Source organism: Mus caroli, unplaced genomic scaffold (genome assembly GCF_978045245.1).
Source record: "Mus caroli unplaced genomic scaffold, Mus_caroli_1 scaffold_20, whole genome shotgun sequence".
Lineage (NCBI taxonomy): Eukaryota > Metazoa > Chordata > Mammalia > Rodentia > Muridae > Mus > Mus caroli.
In genome coordinates, this window is record NW_028227275.1 from 41,235,094 (window position 1) to 41,247,858 (window position 12,765).

At 37.7% G+C, this 12,765-nt stretch overlaps 1 non-coding gene across 1 annotated transcript; it reads right to left on the reverse strand.

The window, feature by feature from the left end:
• Positions 1-9,262: 9,262 nt before the first annotated feature.
• On the reverse strand, positions 9,263-9,369 carry LOC115030017 (U6 spliceosomal RNA). Its single transcript, XR_003835610.1, has one exon. It is a non-coding gene; the product is annotated as a U6 spliceosomal RNA (small nuclear RNA).
• Between the last annotated feature and the right edge of the window lie 3,396 nt (positions 9,370-12,765).

Here is a 12,765-nt window from a genome sequence, read left to right on the forward strand (position 1 = left end):
TTATAAATACAATTAGAGGACAATATGACCTTGTGAATGAGTGTAGCAAATTCAATAAAGACCCAGGAAGATTCTAATTCATTTCATAACTCGTCCATCTGTGCACAATAATCTTTGAGTGGCATTTGGCTAAATTCTGGTATATAAAATTTACCTTTTACATTTATAAAGATGTATAATTGCAATGAATTGTTAAAATACTAAGACACTAGGAATGGGCTTACAACTCTTAGAATGACCCACCAGTTTTATTTCTGGCTTTACATTATTTGAGAAACTCCCACATGTATACAAGGAGACCTGCATTATAAAAGTTTGCTAACAGGATGCAGTATTTAATAATGAAAAATTAAATTAATCATATTTAGTAATGATGAGTTTAAAAAATTAGTAATTTTGGGCATATGAGAGTAAAAATATAGTATAAACATAAGTATAAACATTTATACATGATCTATATAGTTTTGTAAGAAATATATTCAAAAAAATCCATAATGAATATATGATACAGTTTGAGTTTTTAAAATATGGCTATAAAGTTTGAAGATAAATATGGTCACCTAAAACAATAGAAAACAACTCTTTATATGTATGTGCATTTATTTATACATAGTCATAAGCAACACATTTGTAAAATGCATAGTTATTCAATGTTTAAAAGTGGATTTGAATTATTAATAAATTGATGGTATAAATTTGTTTTTAGATAGAGAAGGGAATTGAACTCATGTTACCTGATGGTTAAACTTGACTATTCACTTGACAGAACCCAAAGTTAAGTAAAAGGAACCACAAAGGAAGGGTTTGAGAGGATATTCCAGGAATCATTGTCTGAAGGATACGACTATCCCTCAAGGTTAATTGCAACACCAAAAAGAAAGCAGAGATAGAAAGGAATCTGGAAAAAACCCTGCACCATTTGCTTTCTTGCCCTACTGCTTAATGATGGGTGTATTTATCACACTGCTGATCCTGTTAACTGTCATTCTCTGACAATGTCAGACTCCAACTAGAAGACCAATGACTGAGCCCCTATAAGTCTCTCAGTTCTTCCAGTCCAAGACTGCCACAGTTGGACTACCCAGGACATATTATGTAGGCAATTCTAATAAATCTGAATTTAAAATATCACTGAATATGTTTCTCTATGGTATTTTCATTAACCATGGCAATAAGTGAAGAAGAATTCTGATGTTTCTTCATCTATGTATTAGAAAAAAACTAGAATCAATACTATTATTATACTAACTCTTTCATACAAATATGTTTGTAACAGCTATATATTTTTGGTTGTGACCATGGACTTTAATGGCTGAGTGTGCATGTAGAAGAATGCAAATAGATCCATATTTATCACCATGCACAAAACTCGAGTACAAGTAGATCAAAACCCTTATCATAAATCTGAATAGACTAAATGTAATGGAAGTGAAAGTGGAAAATAGCCTTGAACACATTGGTACAGCAGACAGCTCCTAAACAGAACACCAATGGCTCAGGCTCACAGCTCAACAATTGATAAATAGGATCTCATGAAACTGAAAAGCTTGTGTAAAGCAAAGGACACTGTCAACGAGACAAAAACAGCAACCTACAGATTGGGCAAAGATCTTCACTAACTCTACATCTGACAGAGGGCTAATATCTAAAATACATAGAGAAGTCTCAACAGAAGAACCTCAGATAGCTGAGAAACAAAGAAAAGTTCAAAGTCCTTAATCACCAGGGAAATGTAAATCAAAATGTCTCTGAGATTCCGTCTTATACCCATCATGATGACTAAGATCAAAAACTCAGGTGACAACACATGCTGGCAAGGGTGTGCAACAAGGGGAACATTCCTCCATTGCTGGTTGGAGTGGAAACTTGTACAACCACCCTGGAACTCAATCAGGAGATTTCTCAGGAAAAATGGAAATAGTTCTACCTGGAGATCCAGCTATACTGCTCCTGGGTTTATACCCAAAATTTGCTCCAACATGCCAGAAAGACACATGCTCCTCTATGTTTATACTAGCTTTATTCATAATAGCCAGAAACAACCTAGATGTTCCTCAACAGATGAATGGATACAGAAAATGTTTATTTACACAATGGGATGGTATTCAGCTATTAAAAACAAAGACATCATAAATTTTGCAGGCATGAGGAAAATATCATCCTGAGTGAGGTAATCCATATCCAAAAGAATCTGCATGATATATATTCACTGATAAGTAGATAATTTCCATAAAGTACAGGACTCAAAGAAGCTAAATATGAAGGAAGCCCTAAGCAAGAGGGCTTGAATCTAGCTTAGAAGGGGGAGTAAAATAGTCACAAGAAGTATATGGAGGGAGGAATCTGGGTGACAGAGATGGGGAGAGGAATAGGGTGGAGTTCAGAAGTTCAGGATCAGGTGAGGTGAAAGACAAGAGAGGAGGCCAAAGGACCAGGAGAATGAATGGAAATCTGAAGCTGGTGAGGGAAGGGGTTGTTAGGTACCAGAGACCTGGAATGGGTGAAGTACCTAGGAGTCAATTGGGGTGATCCTAGCTAAGACTCATAGTAATGGGGATATGGAAAAGCCACATCCTATTGCTAGGCAGAATCCCCCAGAGGAGGGATAAGGACAACCCACCAATAAGCATTTGACCCAAAGTTTAGCCTGTCTACAGGATGTGCAGAGACAAAAATTGAGCAGAGACTTGGCTGCCTTGTCTGGCTTCAGTGGGAGAGGATACTACTAGCCCTGCAGAAAGTTGATGTTCTAGGGTTGGTTATACCCAGGGAGTGCCTCAACCAGCTCAGAAGAAAAGGAGATGGGGGAGAAACTGTGTGAGAGAACAATGGGAGGCCACAATTGGGATGCAAAGTGAATAAATAAATTAATGGAAAAACAGCTTGTACTGGCTAGTTTTGTGTCAACTTGACACAGCTGGAGTTATTACAGAGAAAGGAGCTTCAGTTGAGGAAATGCCTCCATGAGATCTAACTGTAAGGCATTTTCTCAATTAGTGGTCAAGAGGGAAAGGCTCCTTGTGGGTGGGACCATCTCTGGGCTGGTAGTCTTGATTTTATAAGGGAGCAGGCTGAGCAAGCTAGAGGAAGCAAGCCAGTAAGGAACATCCCTCCATGGCTTCTGCATCAGTTCCTGCTTCCTGAACAGCTTGAGTTCCAATCCTGACTTCCTTGGTGATGAATAGCAGTATGGAAGTGTAAGTCGAATAAACCCTTTCCTCCCCAACTTGCTTCTTGGTCATGATGTTTGTGCAGGAATAGAAACACTGACTAAGACACAACTATATATTTATAATTCTAAAATATATTTGTCAAAAACTTTTGAGTAGTGTTGCTACTTTTATGGATTATTCTAGTAGTGTTTTAAGTTCTCTCTCTCTCTCTCTCTCTCTCTCTCTCTCTCTCTCTCTCTCTCTCTCTCTCACACACACACACACACTCACAAGTATGAGATATAGGTCGTAGTATTTTATTCCTGTGAAGATGAATCGTCATTTTATTAATACACATAAACAACAGCCCCTTCTTTCTTTCTGTTTCTTTGTTTCTTTATTCCTTCCTTCCTTCCTTCCTTCCTTCCTTCCTTCCTTCCTTCCTTCCTTCCTTCCTTCCTTCTTTCCTTCCTTCCTTCCTTCCTTCCTTCCTTCCTTTCCTTCCCTTCCCTTCCCTTCCCTTCCCTTCCCTTCCCTTCCCTTCCCTTCCCTTCCCTTCCCTTCCCTTCCCTTCCCTTCCCTTCCCTTCCCTTCCCTTCCCTTCCTTCCATCCTTTCCTTCCCTCCTTTCTTTTTTTCTTTCTGTATATCCCAAACACTGTCTCCCCTCCCACTCCTGACCCACAGCTTCCCTCTCCTAGCCCTCTTCCTTCTCCTCTGAGACAGTGCCCACCCCCCCCAACCCCCCGTATCTCCCCAGGTCTGCAGGGTTATGTGCATCCTCTCCCACTGAGGCCAGACAAAGCAGCGCTGTTGGGAAATGGATTCCACAGTTCCAGTTCAGGAACAGCTTTAGAGACAAACCCTACTCCAGTTGTTGGGGGACCCACATCTGGACTGAGCTATACCTCTTGGTATAAGGTTTTGTTTGTACCTCTAAAGATACAAGTTTCGATCAGTTGCAAGGTGCTGTTGTGAAATGGTTTGAATCTCTAAAACATGAGTGGAGGAAAAAGGACCTGTGTTAGTGGTGCCTAGTTATTAGAAGGGAGTGAAATCATTCTCGTGGGACAAAAGGACTGTTACAAAGAGCAAGCCTGAGTTTACTCAACTCTATGATTTCTATTTGGTGACTGCGACCTTCCTCAAGTATCAAAGCCTCCTGTCAAGAGTATGAAGTAATAACTTTTGGATTTTTAAATCATAAAACTTAGCAAATATGTCTTTTACATAGTAAGATTGCCAAGTATTTCTTTATAGTATTGAAAAGTGGAACAGCACATACTTTATTATAATATTTAAATTTGGAGTAGTAGTCGCAGATAGGCTAATGTATAACCTGTAACCCAATAACTCCCCAGATAGTAATAAAGACGGGTCATATATTAATGTCAAATAAAACATATCTTAGTGATATAATATTACAAGAGCCAGAAGCTTATTCAAAGTCTGCTTTTAGGTATCTTATACCTATAATTATAGCCTACTGCTTTGGACTTTGATAGGGTTGTGTGTGATTGATGATAGGGTTGTGTGTGATAGGGTTGTGTGTGATAGGGTTGTGTGTGATTGATAGGGTTGTGTGTGATAGGGTTGTGTGTGATAGGGTTGTGTGTGATAGGGTTGTGTGTGATAGGGTTGTGTGTGATTGATAGGGTTGTGTGTGATAGGGTTGTGTGTGATTGATAGGGTTGTGTATGATAGGGTTGTGCGTGATAGGGTTGTGTGTGATAGGGTGGTGTGTGATTGATAGGGTTGTGTGTGATAGGGTTGTGTGTGATAGGGTTGTGTGTGATAGGGTTGTGTGTGATAGGGTTGTGTGTGATAGGGTTGTGTGTGATTGATAGGGTTGTGTGTGATTGATAGGGTTGTGTGTGATTGATAAGGTTGTGTGTGATAGGGTTGTGTGTGATTGATAGGGTTGTGTGTGATAGGGTTGTGCGTGATAGGGTTGTGTGTGATAGGGTTGTGCATGATAGGGTTGTGTGTGATAGGGTTGTGTGTGATAGGGTTGTGTGTGATAGGGTTGTGTGTGATAGGGTTGTGTGAGATAGGGTTGTGTGTGATAGGGTTGTGTGTTATAGGGTTGTGTGTGATAGGGTTGTGTGTGATAGAGTTGTGTGTGATAGGGTTGTGTGTGATAGAGTTGTGTGTGAGTCTGGTTTTCTTTTTTTTTTTTTTTTTTTTTTTTCCTAGTACTCCATTTAGAAAGTAGCTTTTCTGAAATCATTCTAGAATTTTGTGGGAAATGGAAAAGGTAAGAAGATCTGATCTTTTCAAATTCAGGTGGATCCTACACTATATAACTTTATACATAATACACATTTATGCTCATATGCATACATGTATTAAGATTACATTTGTATGTTTGGTTGAATGTATTATATGTAAGTATGTATGTATAGACTAACATGTGCCTAAAATGTAAATAACTTGTTCATTATTGAAATAAACAGTTGAGAAATCGTGGAGGCATTGCCACAACTGTAAAATAGGGTTTTATACCATCAAGTGTATATTGTAGAAATGTGCCTTCATGCAGAAGTCACTGAGCCTGATAGAGACTGTTCTAGGTCCTCTGCAGATACTTTGTGGTTATTTAGCTTTGGGTTTTGTGGAAGTTCTAACAGTAGAAGTGGAGGTGTCTGAATCTTTTGCCTGCTCTGGGTTGCTTCACTCAGGTCTGAAATAAAAATTTGTTCTTGTAGTCTTATTGTATCTTGTTATGCCATGTTTGGTGGATATCCCTGGGAGGCCTGGTTTTTTTCAGTAGTAAAGAGAAACAGTAAGTAGATCTGAGAGAGATTGAAGGAGGGGTAACGGAGGGATGGGAAATTGTGGTTGGGATGTAGTATATGAGTGAAGACTCAATTTAAAATATAAAAGTGAATTTGAGTAGAAAAAAAAAAAGAAACGTTTCACTTGTTATACTAAAAGAATGTGTTAATCAAATTAATAAACTCATTATGTAAAATAATGCATAATCTTTACATTTCTAAGTTGTCTGTAAAATAATGTTTAAAAATAAATTAGGGATTAAAGGTAATAATAGAATGAATAATTTTAATATGTTCAGGTGATAGTTCTATTATATAAGGCAGATAATTTGTTTTGCACATAAAAAAGTGACAATTATCAGTTCTTAAATGCATAGTCACCATCCTGTGACTTTAAATCTTGGTTAACCATGAGGTGACAGAACAAATACAAGACTCCAAGGTCACCATAGGCCAATATGTATTTGCATAATTTTGCCAATTGGCTGTTTAGATAAAGAGAACAATTAATTTCATCAGTATATTGATAATTGAATTTCATTTAAAAGATAAATTAGATTATCAATTCAGTCTGCCTTCCAGGTTCTTCAAATAGAAGTTGATGTTAGGTAAGACAAAACTATCCAAAATATTTTAGAATAAATATTTATGAAGGCAGAATAAAATCACAATTTAAAAATTTTTTGAATGGCAATTATTTGTAATTCTAAAACCTATTTTTTATGTGAATTTCTTTTTTTGTTGTTTTTTTTTTCATTTTTTTTTAATTAGGTATTTTCCTCAGTTACATTTCCAATGCTATCCAAATAGTCCCCAATACACTCCCACCCACCAGTCCCCTAACCACCCACCCCCACCCCTTGGCCCTGGCATTCCCCTGTACTGGGGCATATAAAGTTGGCAAGTCCAATGGGCCTCTCTTTCCAGTGATGCCCGACTAGGCCATCTTTTGATACAAATGCAGCTAGAGTCAAGAGCTCTGGGGTACTGGTTAGTTCATAATAATGATCCACCTATGGGGTTGCAGTTCCCTTTAGCTCCTTGGGTACTTTCTCTAGCTCCTCCATTGGGGGCCCTGTGATCCATCCAATAGCTGACTGTGAGCATCCACTTCTGTGTTTGCTAGGCCCCAGCATTGTCTCACAAGAGACAGCTATATCTGGGTCCTTTCAGTAAAATCTTGCTAGTGTATGCAATGGTGTCAGTGTTTGGAAGCTAATTATGGGATGGATCCCTGGATATGGCAGTCTTTAGATGGTCCATCCTTTCTTCACAGCTCCAAACTTTATCTCTGTAACTCTTTCCATGGGTGTTTTGTTCCCAATTCCAAGAAGGGGCACAGTGTCCACACTTTGGTCTTCGTTCTACTTGAGTTTCATGCGTTTAACAAATTGTATCTTATATCTTGGGTATCCTAAGTTTTTGGGCTAATATCCACGTATCAGTGAGTAGATATTGTGTGAGTTCCTTTGTGAATATGTTACCTCACTCAGGATGATGCCCTCCAGGTCCATCCATTTGGCTAGGAATTTCATAAATTCATTCTTTTTAATAGCTGAGTAGTACTCTATTGTGTAAATGTACCATAATTTCTGTATCCATTCCTCTGTTGAGGGACATCTGGGTTCTTTCCAGCTTCTGGCTATTATAAATAAGGCTGCTATGAACATAGTGGAGCATGTGTCCTTCTTACCGGTTGGAACATCTTCTGGATATATGCCCAGGAGAGGTATTGCTGGATCCTCTGGTAGTATTATGTCCAATTTTCTGAGGAACCGCCAAACTGATTTCCAGAGTGGTTGTACCAGCTTGCAATCCCACCAACAATGAAGGAGTGTTCCTCTTTCTCCACATCCTCGCCAGCATCTGCTGTCTCCTGAAATTTTGATCTTAGCCATTCTGACTGGTGTGAGGTGGAATCTCAGGGTTGTTTTGAGTTGCATTTCCCTGATGATTAAGGATGTTGAACATTTTTTCAGGTGCTTCTCTGCCATTCGGTATTCCTCAGGTGAGAATTCTTTGTTCAGTTCTGAGCCCCATTTTTTAACGGGGTTATTTGATTTTCTGGAGTCCACCTTCTTGAGTTCCTTATATATATTGGATATTAGTCCCCTATCTGATTTAGGATAGGTAAAGTTCCTTTCCCAATCTGTTGGTGGTCTTTTTATCTTATTGACGGTGTCTTTTGCTTTGCAGAAGCTTTGCAACTTTATGAGGTCCCATTTATCGATTCTCGATCTTACAGCACAAGCCTTTGCTGTTCTATTCAGGAATTTTTCCCCTGTACCCATATCTTCGAGGCTTTTCCCTACTTTCTCCTCTATAAGTTTCAGTGTCTCTGGTTTTATGTGGAGTTCCTTAATCCACTTAGATTTGACCTTGGTAAAAGGAGATAGGCATGGATCAATTCGCATTCTTCTACATGATAACTGCCAGTTGTGCCAGCACCATTTGTTGAAAATGCTGTCTTTTTTCCACTGGATGGTTTTTGCTCCCTTGTCAAAGATCAAGTGACTATAGGTATGTGGGTTGATCTCAGGGTCTTCAATTCTGTTCCATTGGTCTACTTGTCTGTCGTTATACCAGTACCATGCAGTTTTTATCACAATTGCTTTGTAGTACAGCTTTAGGTCAGGCATGGTGATTCCACCAGAGGTTCTTTTATCCTTGAGAAGAGTTTTTGCTATCCTAGGTTTTTTGTTGTTCCAGATGAATTTGCAGATTGCTCTTTCTAATTCATTGAAGAATTGAGTTGGAATTTTGATGGGGATTGCATTGAATCTGTAGATTGCTTTTGGTAAGATAGCCATTTTTACAATGTTGATCCTGCCAATCCATGAGCATGGGAGGTTTTTCCATCTTCTGAGATCTTCTTTAATTTCTTTCTTCAGGGACTTGAAGTTCTTGTCATACAGATCTTTCACTTCCTTAGTTAGAGTCACGCCAAGGTATTTTATATTGTTTGTGACTATTGAGAAGGGTGTTGTTTCCCTAATTTCCTTCTCTGCTTGTTTATCCTTTGTATACAGAAAGGCCATTGACTTGCTTGAGTTAATTTTATATCCAGCTACTTCACTGAAGCTATTTATCAGGCTTAGGAGTTCTCTGGTGGAATTTTTAGGGTCACTTATGTATACTATCATATCATCTGCAAAAAGCGATATTTTGACTTCTTCTTTTCTGATTTGTATCCCCTTGATCTCCTTTTGTTGTCTAATTGTTCTGGCTAGGACTTCAAGTACAATGTTGAATAGGTATGGAGAGAGTGGGCAGCCTTGTCTAGTCCCTGATTTTAGTGGGATTGCTTCCAACTTCTCACCATTTACTTTGATGTAAAAATATGGAACGCTTCACGAATTTGCGTGTCATCCTTGCTCAGGGGCCATGCTAATCTTCTCTGTATCGTTCCAATTTTAGTATATGTGCTGCCTAAGCGAGCACGTGAATTTCTTTAAAATATACATAAAGCTACAGGTGTGATCATTTTAACTACTTCTACAAAATAGGCACATATGAATGTCTTTAATCAATTTACAGATATACCTAAATTGAAAACATCTATTGTAAGTTTTTTTCCACTTCTCTTGGTTCATGAACTGTGATTTTCAATTTTATATGCCACACATTTCCTTTCTCCCACTTTTTAACTTAAAAGAAATATGATTATTAAAAGAAATTATATTCCAATGAAAAGCCAAAACTCAAATCCTACCTCTACTCACCCAATTCTTGCTCCAGTTGAACCAAAATTCCCATTCTCGAATTTCCTGAAATCACACTAGATGTGGCTGATTCTGATGTGTAGCCCATCCTAACAAACAATCACATATTTATGGTGGCATTAACTCTTCAATTCTGGCCAATTTTCTGGAGTTTAGATTCATGCCACACATACCTCTAAATAGCTGAATAAGTGTTACTGCACAGATAAAGAAGAATGCGTAGCTCTTTCTGAGAATATTGTACTAAGTAGCTACTGCATTAGAACAAGTCCGAGGGGATGAATCCTTCTAAAGAGATCTCTTACCTTTGATCTCTCCTCCAGTGCGCTCTCTCTCTCTCTCTCTCTCTCTCTCTCTCTCTCTCTCTTTTATTTAATTATTTTACAATCAATATTCCATTCCCCACAGCCCCCAACCACATTCCAACTGCTCCACATCCCACACCTCCTTCCCACGCCCCCACCCCACCTGACCTCTAAACTCCCTGGGGCCTCCAGTCTCTTGAGTGTTAGGTATATCATCTCTGAATGAACACAGACCTGGAAGTCATCTACTTGTATGTGTGTTGGAGGCCTCATATCAGTACCCTCTTACTAGTGAAATATTTGATTATGCTGTTTGGTGAGTTTATAATTGCAGTCAAGTAATTACTTACATAAAATAGTCCCTTACTGGTAGTGCCATTAAGCCTTTAATGTCCTGTTTTATGACACTTACTCCTTTGGTCTGAAATGAAATTCCTACTTTCCAACATGAGTTAGTTTTAACTTATTTCATGTGGAAATAAAGGTACATATAAAATATATTATGTTGGTACCTTTGGTAGATTATAGTGCCCTGTTTCTACAGCATTTTATAAAACCTCACTTGTTCTTTAAACTGTAGCTTATCTTTATAAATTAAGCCAAATTAAGATTTCATCAAAATGTGTTAGGAGATGAGTAACTGGCATGTTATTACTATATTCTAAGATAGAGTCACACTGTAAGTGCACACATAGAAAAATATCTTTTAGTTCAATATACTGTAAATGGTGAAGGCAGTTATTGAGATAGGAGTAATACAGTAGGGTTGTTTAGCCAACCTAGTTGAAAGACATAAAATAGAGGTAAAAATAATGTATGACATTTTTAGCACCAAGAAGAGATTTAAAAACTAATTTTCTATGCTTTGCTTTATTCATCTATAATATCAACTCTGCTTAGTTACTTGTTTTAAATGTTTCCTAATCCATATGAAAAGTACAATATAATTTTACATTGGTCAGTTTTTGCAAAAAATGAAATTAAATATTGCTTCATTTAAATCAGATTAAAATGTAAGTAATAATAAAGATATTAAATAAGGAACCAAGCTAGGAATGATGCTTCCCTACTCTTTTGAGTTCTGCTTCCCTAATATTTTTACAGAATAAAAGTGTCTTATTATTTCCTTATTTATACGCATAGCTTAGCATGAGTATGAATGATGTTGCACTACTTTTCTAGCACCATGGATAATTTAACTAAGGCCTTGAAAATTTATCTGTCATTTTCTGAGTTCTTCAAACAGAGACGTTCAGCTAAATACATGGTATTCCTTCTGCAGAAGTTTTACTGAAGTAGATCCGATTATGATTTCAAAAGCCAAAATCAGAAATTATAACCTTTTTAAAAATTTTTATTTTATTTTTAATTTATTTTTTACACTTCATATTCTGTCTGCTGTACCCCCCATCCACCCTCTGTCTGCTCCACACCTCCTCCCCATCCCACCCTGTCTCCACTTGGATTCTCCTACCCTCCACCTCACCTGACCTCTAAACTCCCTGGGGCCTCCAGTCTCTTGAGGGTTAAGTGTATCATCGCTGAATGAACACAGACCCGGAAGTCCTCTACTGCATGTGTGTTGGGGGCCTCATATCAGCTGGTTTATACTGTCTGTTTGGTGGTTGATTGTATGAGAGATCTCGGGGATCCAGATTAGTTGAGACTGCTAGTACTCCTACAGGGTCACCCTTCTCAACTTCTTTCAACCTTCCCTATTTCAAAAACAGGGGTCAGCTGAAGCTGGAAACAACTTAGGTATTCCACAATAGAAGAATGTAAAAGATAATGTGGTTCATTTACACAATGTAATACTACTCAGTTATTAAGAAGGAGGACATCCTGAGTTTTGCAGGCAAATGGATGGAATTAGAAATTATAAACTTTATAAATTTATAAACTTACCCAGATTTGTGTTTTCATAAACTGTTGGTATACTGACAACTTCCAAATTTTTGTGATTAGCTTCAGAAAAACATCTACTTCAGAGAGTGTCCAACCAATTCTCCAAACTCTTTTACTTGTGTGCTAAAGGATGCTTGATACTTGATGTAGCTGACATTTGTCCACCAAGTTTTTAATGGTCTTAATTCATTCCATGTCCATAGACATGCTTCTATCACTGGACACTCAGGATATTCAAGCTATATACCCAAGCTATTTAATTTTCATTCTTTTCTCTTCTCGTTGTTCTATATTTATTAGCAAGTCTTATCTTTGTTACCTTTGGACCTGAATGACAATTCTAAGCCTTTCCCAACACTTCCTCAAAAAAAACCCCAAAAATCCTGCTATGTCCTGCCATGATCAATATGAAGTTTTGTTTTGTTTTGTTTTGTTTTGTTTTTTCCTAAGGTTGTCCTATTGTTACAGTCACTAATGCTTTATTCCCCCAAGTCTTCAGGACTCAGCTCAAATTGAACAGCATCTACATGAAGACAGAGGCTTTGTAAGCCTCATGGACAACTCTTAGGACTCTCCTGATCTAACTCTGCTTGGTTAGGATGATGAATTTGCTGTTCCTTCTTCCTTAAATTCTCATTTTTCAACGAGTTACACAATCTTCTCTGTATACTTTGTATCTTTGCTCAAATATCAGTTACTCAGAGAAACCTTTCTGACCACTCACGTTAAAAGATTAACATGCAACATATGTGAATTTAGCTGTTCTTCACCTCATATCATTTTGCATTGTGAGCTTAAGGCTATTTCAACTGATAACACCTGACTCTTTACTTTTATAAGGTATAAATCTTCCTATATACTCCTATATAATTCAAGTCCTACAAAGACTACACAAAGACAAGTTC